Below are 11,364 nucleotides of genomic sequence, written 5' to 3'. Positions count from 1 at the left end.
AACAGTGTTATTACAGTGATCTGGTGAGGATTTTTGTTAGGAGAAGTGCAGGAAGTTGAAGCTGATGGTTATTTAGACTCTGGAATGTAATGTCTKTGTGTATATGATCTCTGTTACTGAAGCTGATGGTATTTCTCTGGCTTTGGTCACTGTGTGACTGACTAAAAATTGCACTGGACAGCGCGATTAGTGCTTCCTGGGTGCTGTATCTCTAATTTATRGTATTTTTCATTTATGTTAGTATGTTTTATGGTGGGTTTTGATATTTATGAGGAGAAAGACTAATTTTCTGGCAAAGAGGGTATGTCAGTTGTGGGTCTTTTAAATAAATGCTGAGTCTAAGCAGTGCCAGCCAAGGTACTTTGTGCTAGTGCTCAGAACTGGCAGTTTCTTACAAGTCTCTTAGATAACAAATGCAGRTTTTGGAGATGAGTGGTATGACACTGTCTAGGATGGGATGAGAGGCAGCGTGATTCTTGCTGGCATGTTTACAGATGTGATACAGTTTTCAAATGGGCCTCTTTTGGATCTGCATAGGCCCAGCTTAGCTTCTGTTACACATGCTTGTCAASAGGGGTGCAGAGAAATCTGAGTGTCTGTGTGGGATGGGGTTTTCTCTCAGAAAGTTCTGGTTATATATAATTGTGCACCCCAGTACTATTATCATCAGCTGAAGCTGTTCCAGTGGTTCTTGTTGCTCCCCAGTTTGTTCCTCAGAGCAGTATAGATCCCAATTGTTGTGTTGCAATAGTGGAAAACCAGACTCTTGGAGTTTAGGATCTTTGCCTGGTAACACTGCTGCAGCAGCACAAGTGTGGTAGAATTAGCTTCAAATACCCTTCTTTGCTAGGCCTGGATAAAGGCTTGTGAAACTTTACYAGGCTTGTTTTCTCCTTGCTGTGCCTGTAAATTTCTCCTTTGTTGGGGGATGGGTTAGAATTAGGCAAAGTGGGGAGTTTGTTCATTGTGGAAATTCTTGGGTGTTTTGTTTCAGTGAGGAGTYGGTTAAATTGCAGTTAAAATGGAGCAAGGATTTATTATCATTACTAAAAGGGAGGTTCACTTTTTACTTGATCTGGAACTTTTGCTGTATTCCTGAGAGTGAACTTCTATATTTATTACTGCATTAAATTTGCAATGATTATATATAAAGGTTTTATTCTTACATGAAGCTGAGCAAGTGCAATTACTTCAAGATGATTAAAAATTTAATCCAGTTCTTATTTTGGTTTTTCCTAGCTGTGTGTATAATAGCACCTTCACTGTAGAGAATGGATTCTTTAATTTTTCCTTRTACTAAGGTAAGCCCTCTAGTCTGCATCAGCTGTGTAAAACTGGATATAATTATTCAGCAATATCTTACCAAAACTATCTAAAACATGAGGAAATAGAGGACCAGTCCTGACATTTTCCCCTTTCAGATGGTTAGAAAGTCTATCCAAGCATATTCTTTGCTATTTATCAAAAACTTATAAATATTTTAAAGTCAAAATCCTTCAGGAGTGTAAATGGAACTGTTTCCAGTTTAAAAACTGCAAATGTCTARGGGGTTTTGTGGTACTTAGGGTTGTACAGAAGAGGTTTAAGTATTTCGCTAACATTAGTCATACATGTAAGTTTAACCTAATTCTTTACAGGAGGAGCTTGCTACGTCCATGAATATGAAATTCTACTAAAAAAAAAATCTGGTTTTGTGTTGCAGTCCTGTGAGGAAATTCATGCTACCGAATATGATCTTTAAAAAATACACATTTTCAGGYCATGTTTTTTTTTCAACACCACTCAGTTGGGTTATCCTATATTCTGGWTTTTCGGCTCTGTGATATGTAATAAGTGACATGTTTGAGGATAGCAGTGTACTCAAAATAGTGTGTTTTAAATTGWATCCACTGCGTTAATAATGCAATTGCATTCTTAATTTGAAGTAATACTCAAAGCGTAGYGGGGAAAGCCTATAAAATTGACTTTGATTTCCAACAAAGAGAAATCCATCTCTCTCCTTGAGATTTCATGAAATGSCAATAGATCAATCATTTTCTCTGGAAATAATTTCTGTTAAATTATTTTAAAATTTGATTTCTTTTTAATATCCATTGTTGTGGTTAATTTGGTCCCATTTTATTTATTTCAGACGTGTAGASCTTCCTGTAAACAACCTTTTCCTAGTAACAAATGTGCTCACTTGAAAACTAATTTTGTTTTATTCTTTCTTTTTCTTTTTATTATGTTGGCTGGAGCTTTTATTTTCAGTTAGTTATTTAGTCATCATGTTATTTTTCTCCTCTCTGAAAAGCACAAGAAAAACAAAGCAAAAATTTGCATGAGCAATCAGAATAYTATTTTTAGGGGAAGTAAACAGGAGTATCTATGAAGTCTCAGAGATGTGCTTCTCCTTATTTTATATTAACAACTTTGCCATATCTTGACTTTCCATCCTGTTTTACATATAAATAAGTTTTCCATAGAAAATATATTATGAATTTGGGTAGTACAGTAGATTCTGTTAATCTGTGTTTTTCTTGCAAAATATTTATATAACCATTCTAAACACTATCTAGCTCACCTGCATTTAAAACTTGCTTCCATTTATGCTTTGGTGATGAAAACAGCTTCTTTAGCTGTCAATGTTAATAAGTATTCAAAGCATTTGTATTAAATCATTTTTTTTTCATTCCTTTGTCAAAATATGCAAAAAATATTGTTTCCATGTAAGAAAATGCAAGGGCATCTTAATAGGTGCCCTAAAGTATGTAAAACTTCGGGGCTGTAACATTTTACTTACAGCTGTCTGGAGTGAGATTGAGAACTCTTTGATGCTTAGAGTTAATATGCATGGAGTAAAATGTTTGGAATTTAAAAAGATATTACAATCCATGCATTGAGCAAGGATWCCTTGAGTGAATGATGAGGGAATTCTGTCATCATATGCAGTATTTATGCATTTCTTCAGGCTTTAGTCACCTTTCTTATAATGGAAAGTCTTTTTTAGACTCCAAATTTATTGATCTTCTACTGAAGGAGAAGGCAWTTTTCTGCCTTTTGCTTTACTGTCCAAAGAAATAAGTAGGGCTTGTTTTCTGAAGAACAGCTGTTAGCGACACACACCCTTTGTACTTGCCTAGATCTCACTAGGGGGGAGACCTRAATTCAACTCCCTTCAGGCTAAGACTCAAACCATGTTCCTCTCATCTGAATATGGGGGACTGGTTCTGTCTGAGGGGACTGGGATACACTACAAAATTCTGCTGGCCTTTTCCTACCTTRATAGTCAAAGTTTTTCTTTCCATCTTTAATAATGCAAAACCATGATCTTGATTAAAGTTGTGAGTGATTTCTTAYGAGATTCCAGTACAGCTGGTAAAAAGATGAAAACAGAGCTAATACTTTACAGCCATCAGTAGTTTTCTAGGATATAGTCATAAGGAGAAAACATGGTGGGGCAAAAAGTCCAGGTATTAAAATAATTCACAATAGTGCTTACACTTCTKTTTAAAGAATTTAGGTCCAAGCACCATCTGTTAATTCTGTGGTGGTTTGCTTCCTGAAGTGACCATGATTTCATTCAGAAGGCCCAGTGCCATTGTAGAGTTAGTTACCTTAGTGAGATAGGTGTGGCTCAAAATCTTGACTAAAAGGAATCTGTGTTATATTTTTTTCATTGATGATATTTCATAGAAGGATATACTAAGTTCATGCATTAAAAAACCCACATTTTTTGCAGAGGTATAAATAAGTGTGAAGCAATAAGAATAATGCTTTGAGTTAAAAAAAAAAAAAAAAAAAACAAACCCAAAACAAGCCTCTTACTTACAAGGTGGTGTATTCACAGATGAAAATAAATCATAACAGGAAAACTTGCAGCAGTCTTAACAGGCTTACTACCTGTGTTGCATTTCCACTCTTCTTGACAACTCATGCTAATTAGTGCTCTAGGTTGAGATTATTATTAATAAATACTGCTCAGTCTTGCGAGCTGCTTTGAAAAAAGCATCAAAACCTTTGTGAATAGTTTTAGACAGTTTGTTATTTGTATTCAAAAGAAGATCATGGCTCTGGAATTCTGAGTTAACAGGCTTAATTATGCACTGTTTGACTCTGAATTTGCTTACCCAGCGCCTGAAGACACAGCATGTTAGTATACTTCTTTATGTGGAGATCAAAACAGTATCTAGTTGGTTTCATTACCAGGTTTGGGAATGCTCCACCTGTTCTAAGAGGCACTTCTTCAGCCTGAGATCTTAGAGATTCAAAACTTCTTTGAATTTGAAGTTTATTTGAATGAGGTATGGATTTTGTATTGAACTCTRTATGGTTGTTAATTGAGCAATTCTTGCCATGTATTCTTAATCAACTTTTCACTCGGTGTATTGAATAATTTTGTGATCAGAAAGTTAACCTTGGATAGYTAAGCAGTAATAAAATTGGATTATTGCAAAATCATGCTCTCAAAAAAATCAGGTCCAGCTTTAAATTGTATGGTTCATGTTTCCTTTCTCTTTGTTGCCTAATGCTGAAGTACAAAAAAGGGGGAGAGGGAAGGCTTCTAGATAGAAGTATTAATACTTTGAATTTTACATCTCATCTTACGATATTACAGGCTTTCTGTCTGTATTATGAGAAACATAGAAATCCAAATAAAATATATATATATATATATATATATATATTATAATCCAAATATAGTAGGAATGGTAATGGTGAAACTTGTAGTATATCTTATTTCTGGGAAACAGTGTAGTTTCTGAAATTCTGGATCTCTTCCAGGAGTTGTATTTCTTTCCCAAGCTTTACCTTCTTCCTTTTTCAGTAGTGGTCCTGGCCTTTTTTTGAAAGTGCCTCTGTTGACCTAGGTGCCTTCATTTCCTCTGAGCATGGGCTTTAAATTCATTTTCCTGCAGGTATCTTCCATTCCCTCTCCTCCTGACTGAGGAACTTGCCTGTCAGGGATTCTGAGAGCTCGTAACTTAGGGTCTATAATCTCTATATGAATGAACGCATTCACCTGGGGTCAGTGGGGAGAGGAATGGAAGTTTATTAATGAATTTCCTGCTACGGAGAATTCAGTTACTGGCTTAYAGAGTTTCTCCTCTCATATCCTCCTGCCGTAAGGGCAGTAAGATCACAAATTAGCTTTTGTCCTGATTTGTGATTTTTGGTCCAGTGTTAACAGAAAAATCATTGAGAGAGGTTGCCYGTTTTCATTCTAGTTTAATTATACAGAAGTTATTGCCTGAGTTATGGAGAAAAAAGAAGAGCACCTTTTGGCAAAAAAAAAAAATGTGCCCCTGTTAGAAGATACTATGTTTAAATAAACCCCATTTGTAATTAATTTTTATGTTTTATTTTGGACAAAGATAGTGAGAGGAAGAGAAATATAGTCATAATGCCTTCTAAATGGGTACAATTGTAATTATAAGACTATTTTTAACAGGTTTTTTGAATCAGAACACCTCTTTTGCAATCCACAAAACTGCATGCCTTTGCTAGATGAAGATCTCTGTGGTATGCTTGATGCTATCTTGCTGTCTTTTCCCTTTCCAACTTTACCTATTTTAATGCCAAAGTGAAGGATTAAGAGTTTTTTGAGATGAGCATATTAAGATTTAAGTGTCAGGCTGATGGGACCTTTTTACTTTAATCAGCTTAATCAGTTGATTAAGTCTCAGGAAAGGCAAACAGCTTTGACTAATAATATTCCAGAAGAAATTGAAATGCCATGCCTAAAACYCAACAGATAATGCTAATAGTTATTTTACTTATAGAGATGACATTGTTGAAAGAGGTTGGAATTGCTGTAACAATAGCTGTGTTCCTAAAATGGATTTCCTGAATCAGAGCGTTCTGCATAAATAACACTTACAGGAGAGGAAGCTGAGACTTTTCTGGTAGGCTGCCCAATATCTAGCCCAAAAGGATAAAGGCAAAATGATGGTCAGTTTAAAAAAAACTTGAAAAAGACCTGGTTTGACTCTCACTGAATGTTTGCAGTTTTCTGATTCAGCTGGCTAGGTCCCTTCTGGTTCTGAGAGKCAATGGAAGGGCAGTGAACACAGGACACAAAATTTATAGGAAACATTTCTCTAGTTAGGTGTAATGTACTTTCAGGAGCATAARTTTTGTCTAGTAATGTATTTGTTTCTGTTAGCAGCCAGTAGGGTGAATAATAGGGTTTAGAAGGAGTAAGTGCTTGATGAAGGTAGAATATAATTGATTCGTTTTCAGAAACAATAAGGTGTCTACTGTGTCCAGTTTAAATTATTCAAATCTTGAAATCTGTTAAATCAGTAGATACACTGGAGTTAAAAAAAAAAAAAAGGAAACATTAGTTTTCATATGGTTATTTCATGTATTGCCTCTGAACATATCAGATCTGATGTTCAAACAGTCCTTCAAACTCTCTTTAGATGCCACAGCTGATTTTTCTCCATTATTTAAAATGTATTTATGTAAACATCAGCTAAGCTCCCTCCTGGCTCAATTAAATATGTTTAGCAAGTAATCAATCTGAATTAGGAGCAGGAGACTTCATGCCATTCATATATTTATAACAGATGTGTTCAGATAATTCTGTGACTATATTTGGCAATGAAGAGAATCTGCTGTGATTCACCAGTTTCCTGGGAGAAGACTTGGGGCACACAWCATCTTAATTAAACATTGTTGCTTTACGCTTCTGACACTTAGGWTGAGGTTAAATAATAGTTCATCAGTTTCTATGTATCAAATACTTGTGCTGATGGAGCTTTTACATCTCATCTGTGAAGAAGGGCCTTTGAAAGGAAGWTCTTGAAAGATTTTTCTGCTAATACCTTTAGGGAAAAGGTGSAAAATAGTTTAAGAATTGCCCAGTAAATAAATTATTTGATTTACAAAATTAAAACCCCAGAAATCAGCTGCTTGAAAGTATTTAAYCTTCATTTAATATATGCAGGAGTAAATAACAGGGATTAGCTATGTGAGAATGTTTACTTGCTATGGATTTTGTCAGCCTTTATATAATTTTTATATACTGYTTTCATTTAGTCTAGGTTTTTTGCCACTTAGGATGTTTGCCCTTACAGTCCACTTGTGACTTCATTGTAATCCCTGTTTTGTGTTTCTCTAAAACTGGGCGCTGTCCCTTTGCTTAATATGGAGTAGTATCTGGGTAGCAAATCTTGTCCTGTATTTAGATGGGAGATTTGAATCCCTCGAAAGAGTCAAGCTCTGTAGAAGATTACTTCTAGATTTAAAAGTGTGGGCTGATTCTACTGTGACTAAATGAGTTTTGTAACTTGAAAGCAAATCTAAAACTAAATTGATGTTTTCTCTCCTTCACCAACAATAATGCGCATCAGGGTGGCATTTGGTCACCGTCTGGTTTGGTGGCTGTATTGATGTTGATGCTGTAAAAACCTCACCAACCTCCTGGAAAAAGCTGAAAAGATTTCCTTATATCACTTGTGTTAGTGTGGGGCATTTTCTTGTATTGTGGTTGTGTACTTATGGCAGGAACATTTTTAATGAGACTTAGGATATAGATAAACTAAGAAACTCAGCTTCTGTTGTAGAAGATATTTGATATTTGACATACATAATTTCTGTCACTTGTCTGATTGTTCCACCCTCAAGATTAAAGCCCTTTCACTTGAAACTTTCTCAAAATAGCAGCAAGAATAGATTGATGGTCAATGTTTCAAGCATCTTCAAGTCTAATCCTGAAGTCTTACATRAAGAACAGATAGTATCAATGTGCAGATATTAACATTAATGACCTGGAAGGGGCAGAACTGGAAGTGAACTCTATTCTCTGCTAATTGTTTTTTCCCCACACCAATTTGCTAAAATGTATAAATGAAAAGACAGAACATAATATTGCTTTAGACATGTAGGCCAGGCAATACTACAGTTTTACTGGTAAAATTACTTACATCAGTAAACTAGTCAATTAGTTGTGTATGCAATCATTATTTAAAGCACACATGAATCCGCACACATATTGTGGATGGTAATTTATCAAATTAGCTGCTTTTAAATATAAATGGTTCTGAGCAATTTGCGATGAACAGGGTTATGTTGTTGATATTGATATATTTGGGTCTGACATAGTTAGGAGTTGTTCAGCTTAATTAAAATATAATCATATGTCATAATATATAATATTTATTATATCATTGTTTTATTTTTCCTAATTCAAAATTAGGTTTGATTCAGTCTTGGAAACTCTCAGAAAACACATTCTAAGTATTCTGACAAGAGGGAGAACATGTTCTTGAGATGACATCATGCTCTTTCTAAATATTAAAATAGTGACTATTTTGGAATATAGTTGTGCTGAGTCAATACTTTTTTTGCCAGTTTTGACAAGGTGGTACTCTCAGTTGAATCTAACTAAATTACAGAAAAAAGAATTGGACTAATTTATAGCTCCAAAACAAGGTGTTCAATTAGCTGTATGAATATAAATTGTCCTTTTTTTGCAATGGTTAATTTTGAAGTATTAATTGATCTTGATGGGCAGGGGGACATGCCTGCTGTTTCAGTTGTTGGGAAATTTTCAGTTTATAGGTGAGGTTATTCCAGTTTGCTACAAGCAAATGTTCAAATAGTCCTCCCTACCAGAGGCAGCCATTTAATGTCTTATTGCCAGGAATAAATAAATACTGTAAAATTTGAATTGGCTCCAAACACTAGTGGAACTCATTAAGGTTTTCATTTCAGTTCTGTTAAAAGGTGCGTATTAACTACACAATYGAAAGCTCAAATTATGTTCCAAACTTTTTTTTTCCTTTTTTTTTTTTGGGAAAAGATTAAATTTCCATTTCCTTCCTACTATTTTCCCCCAATTTGTAAGCTTCCTGCAGGTGTTTTGGTAGCTCTGCTTTGCTTGTGTTATTAATCCTTCTCATAGGCTTGCCAGTCAAGTCTTGCTATGTTCATCACAATGAATTTTTTTCTCAGCATCAGCTAAATTTAATCACTCCCCTGAGCACAGATGGAAATTGAACTTGCCTGCAGCCCACTTCAACTCAGTAAATACTGGTATGATAGGAGTGAGGAAATGAAAAAGGCTGCAAAACCCACTGCACGTAATCCCTTAATCCAATATTAAGGATCCTCGTTTTGTCTGTACAAATATTGAATACTGTCCCAGAGCATAAAAGAAACATTAAAAGAGATATGAGCACTATTCTTTCTGGGGAGAGTATTGGGCAGGAAAATGTTTTTCTCCCACAAAAATTAGAGATGTGGTTGGCCAGATGTTATTTCTTGCCATTCTGATGTGAAAATTTATTTGATGATTCCATTCTAGTCTTCCTTTCTTTGGTCTACAGCTGTCCTCTGGTTAGATAATATTTGCCTTCTAACATTTTCAGTTGGTTTGAGTTTGAATGATGTGATTATTTTCTGTTCTTATCCATGTTGGTTTTAGTGCCTCAGCATAATTTAGAACCCTAATTCTGCCCAGGAGCTGAGGCGGAGAGGGAAGGGGAGAGTAAAGGAGGTTTTGCTGTATCTTTCATTGGTGTTTGGGGTGTAGGCTGAAAGTTTAAACTTGTCCTGAAGCCTTTGCACTTGAAGGCACTTAACTTTTGGTTTGCATTTAAAATGTCAGGCCTCATCTGTGCCTACAAGTCTCAGCAATGAATTTAATGTGTCTCCTTTACCGTCAACTCTGGCACAGCTAAGACCTGATTCTGACTCTAAATTGGCGTAGAATAAAAGAACACTGACAGAAAACCAATATATGAGAAGCACACTCTCTCTATAATTAAAAAAATCTATTTAGTGTCTGTTCTTTTTTCTTTCATACTTTTCCCTGTGGGACCTCATAGAATACTTCAGTGGCAGGAAAAAGCATAGTTATKGGTTGGGCTTGGTATAAGGTACATTTTGAACTGCTTTGCTCAGTTCTCTGCATGCGTAGGACGTTAACCTGAAAGTCACACTGAAAAATAGCACTAGCAGTGTTAAGTGACTGCTCTGATCTTTTCCACCTATAGTTTAAAGTCCTTCTGTGCACAYTCTAGTTCTGAGCCCATTTTCTAGATATGTTCTTCTGATATTATAGATCCTGCCTTCCTTTATGAATACACTGGATTTCCTAGAATGCCAGCTGAAAGAAAGCAATTCTTTAATTTTCCTGAGATCCACTAAAGCAATCTTTCAGGTCCTTAATTATTTTGATTAATTCTTGTATTATTTCTATTTTTTTTTTTTTTTTGCTAAATTAAATCTCTTGAATTTTTTACATGCCAAAATTTTTGCTTGCGTACATTATGTTGTCTCCTTAATTCAGGGAAATTGATGTAATAGATCCTTCCACAGTTCAATTTGCCCTAAACTACATAAAGTTTTTWAGTGGCGGTGGATCATGGTGATTGTTTAGTCAAACATCTCATAAGCTTATCRTCCTGCTGGTTGTTCTCCTTGAATATGAGATAAATACTGTTGTAAATCTCTGTTATAATGCTCCTCACAGGGCAGTGCAGCAATTTCTCATAGTACAGAGCAGCACTGATAAGTAGTGATTAAAAATATATRATTTACAGACAAATGAATGATTAGTACTTCCAGCAAGAAGGTTAAGACCATCATGAGTTTTGTCCTAAGAGTGACAGATAATTTTCCAAGCCTTTAAAGGGAGGCGTTATATCTATAAACTCTAGATGCATGTACAGTTTTGCCTGTGGGGCAAGAAGTATGAACACTGGAGTTCAGATCTGCCAGATCTCTGGTCTTAATCTAACATCTAATGGTGTTATTTGCCTGGAGGTATAATCTCACCCCATGTGCCCTTCAAGCTGTCCAAGACAATATCCTTCAATGAGTGTGGCTCTGAACCTGGGCCAACAACCCCCATTCAGGAGCTCACAGCCTGTGGATGAAAGCTGAGCCCACACAGCTACACATATCACAATTGGCTAAATGTAAGCAAAACTGTGCAGAGAGCAGGYAGAATGTCAGCTTGTGAGAGATCAGTCAGATGCCCCCTGCTTAAATTTAAGCATGAAAACAATTCCACTGAAGCAAAATGCTGCAATGAACTGATAATGTACCACCATGAATGTAGGTTTTGTTTCAGATTGTAAAGAACACTAGATCCAATAAGGCCATTCTCCAGTGACTGCCTCATTTTGTTTGTGTAGGTTTTGCCATCTTCTTCCTTCCCTTTTGTAAATAAACTAGCCTTTTTGCAGGAAGTCGTTATTCTTCAAAAGGACAGATGAGGTAAAAATTGATTAATACTTGGTTACTAATCTGCCTATCCAAATAAARCCTCATCTTTCTTATGTTACCAGGAGTCTTGTTCAATCCTTGTGGTTTTTTTTGTTTCTCATGTTAGGGTAGAAATGATGTTGTGAAATTTTACTTGTTATCCAT

The sequence above is a fragment of the Malurus melanocephalus genome, unplaced genomic scaffold (assembly GCF_030028575.1).
Source record: "Malurus melanocephalus ecotype Western Australia unplaced genomic scaffold, MMel_1.1 scaffold_394, whole genome shotgun sequence".
Classification (NCBI taxonomy): Eukaryota; Metazoa; Chordata; class Aves; order Passeriformes; family Maluridae; genus Malurus; species Malurus melanocephalus.
The sequence above is the reverse complement of the archived record's forward strand: the minus strand, read 5'-3'. Positions refer to the sequence as shown.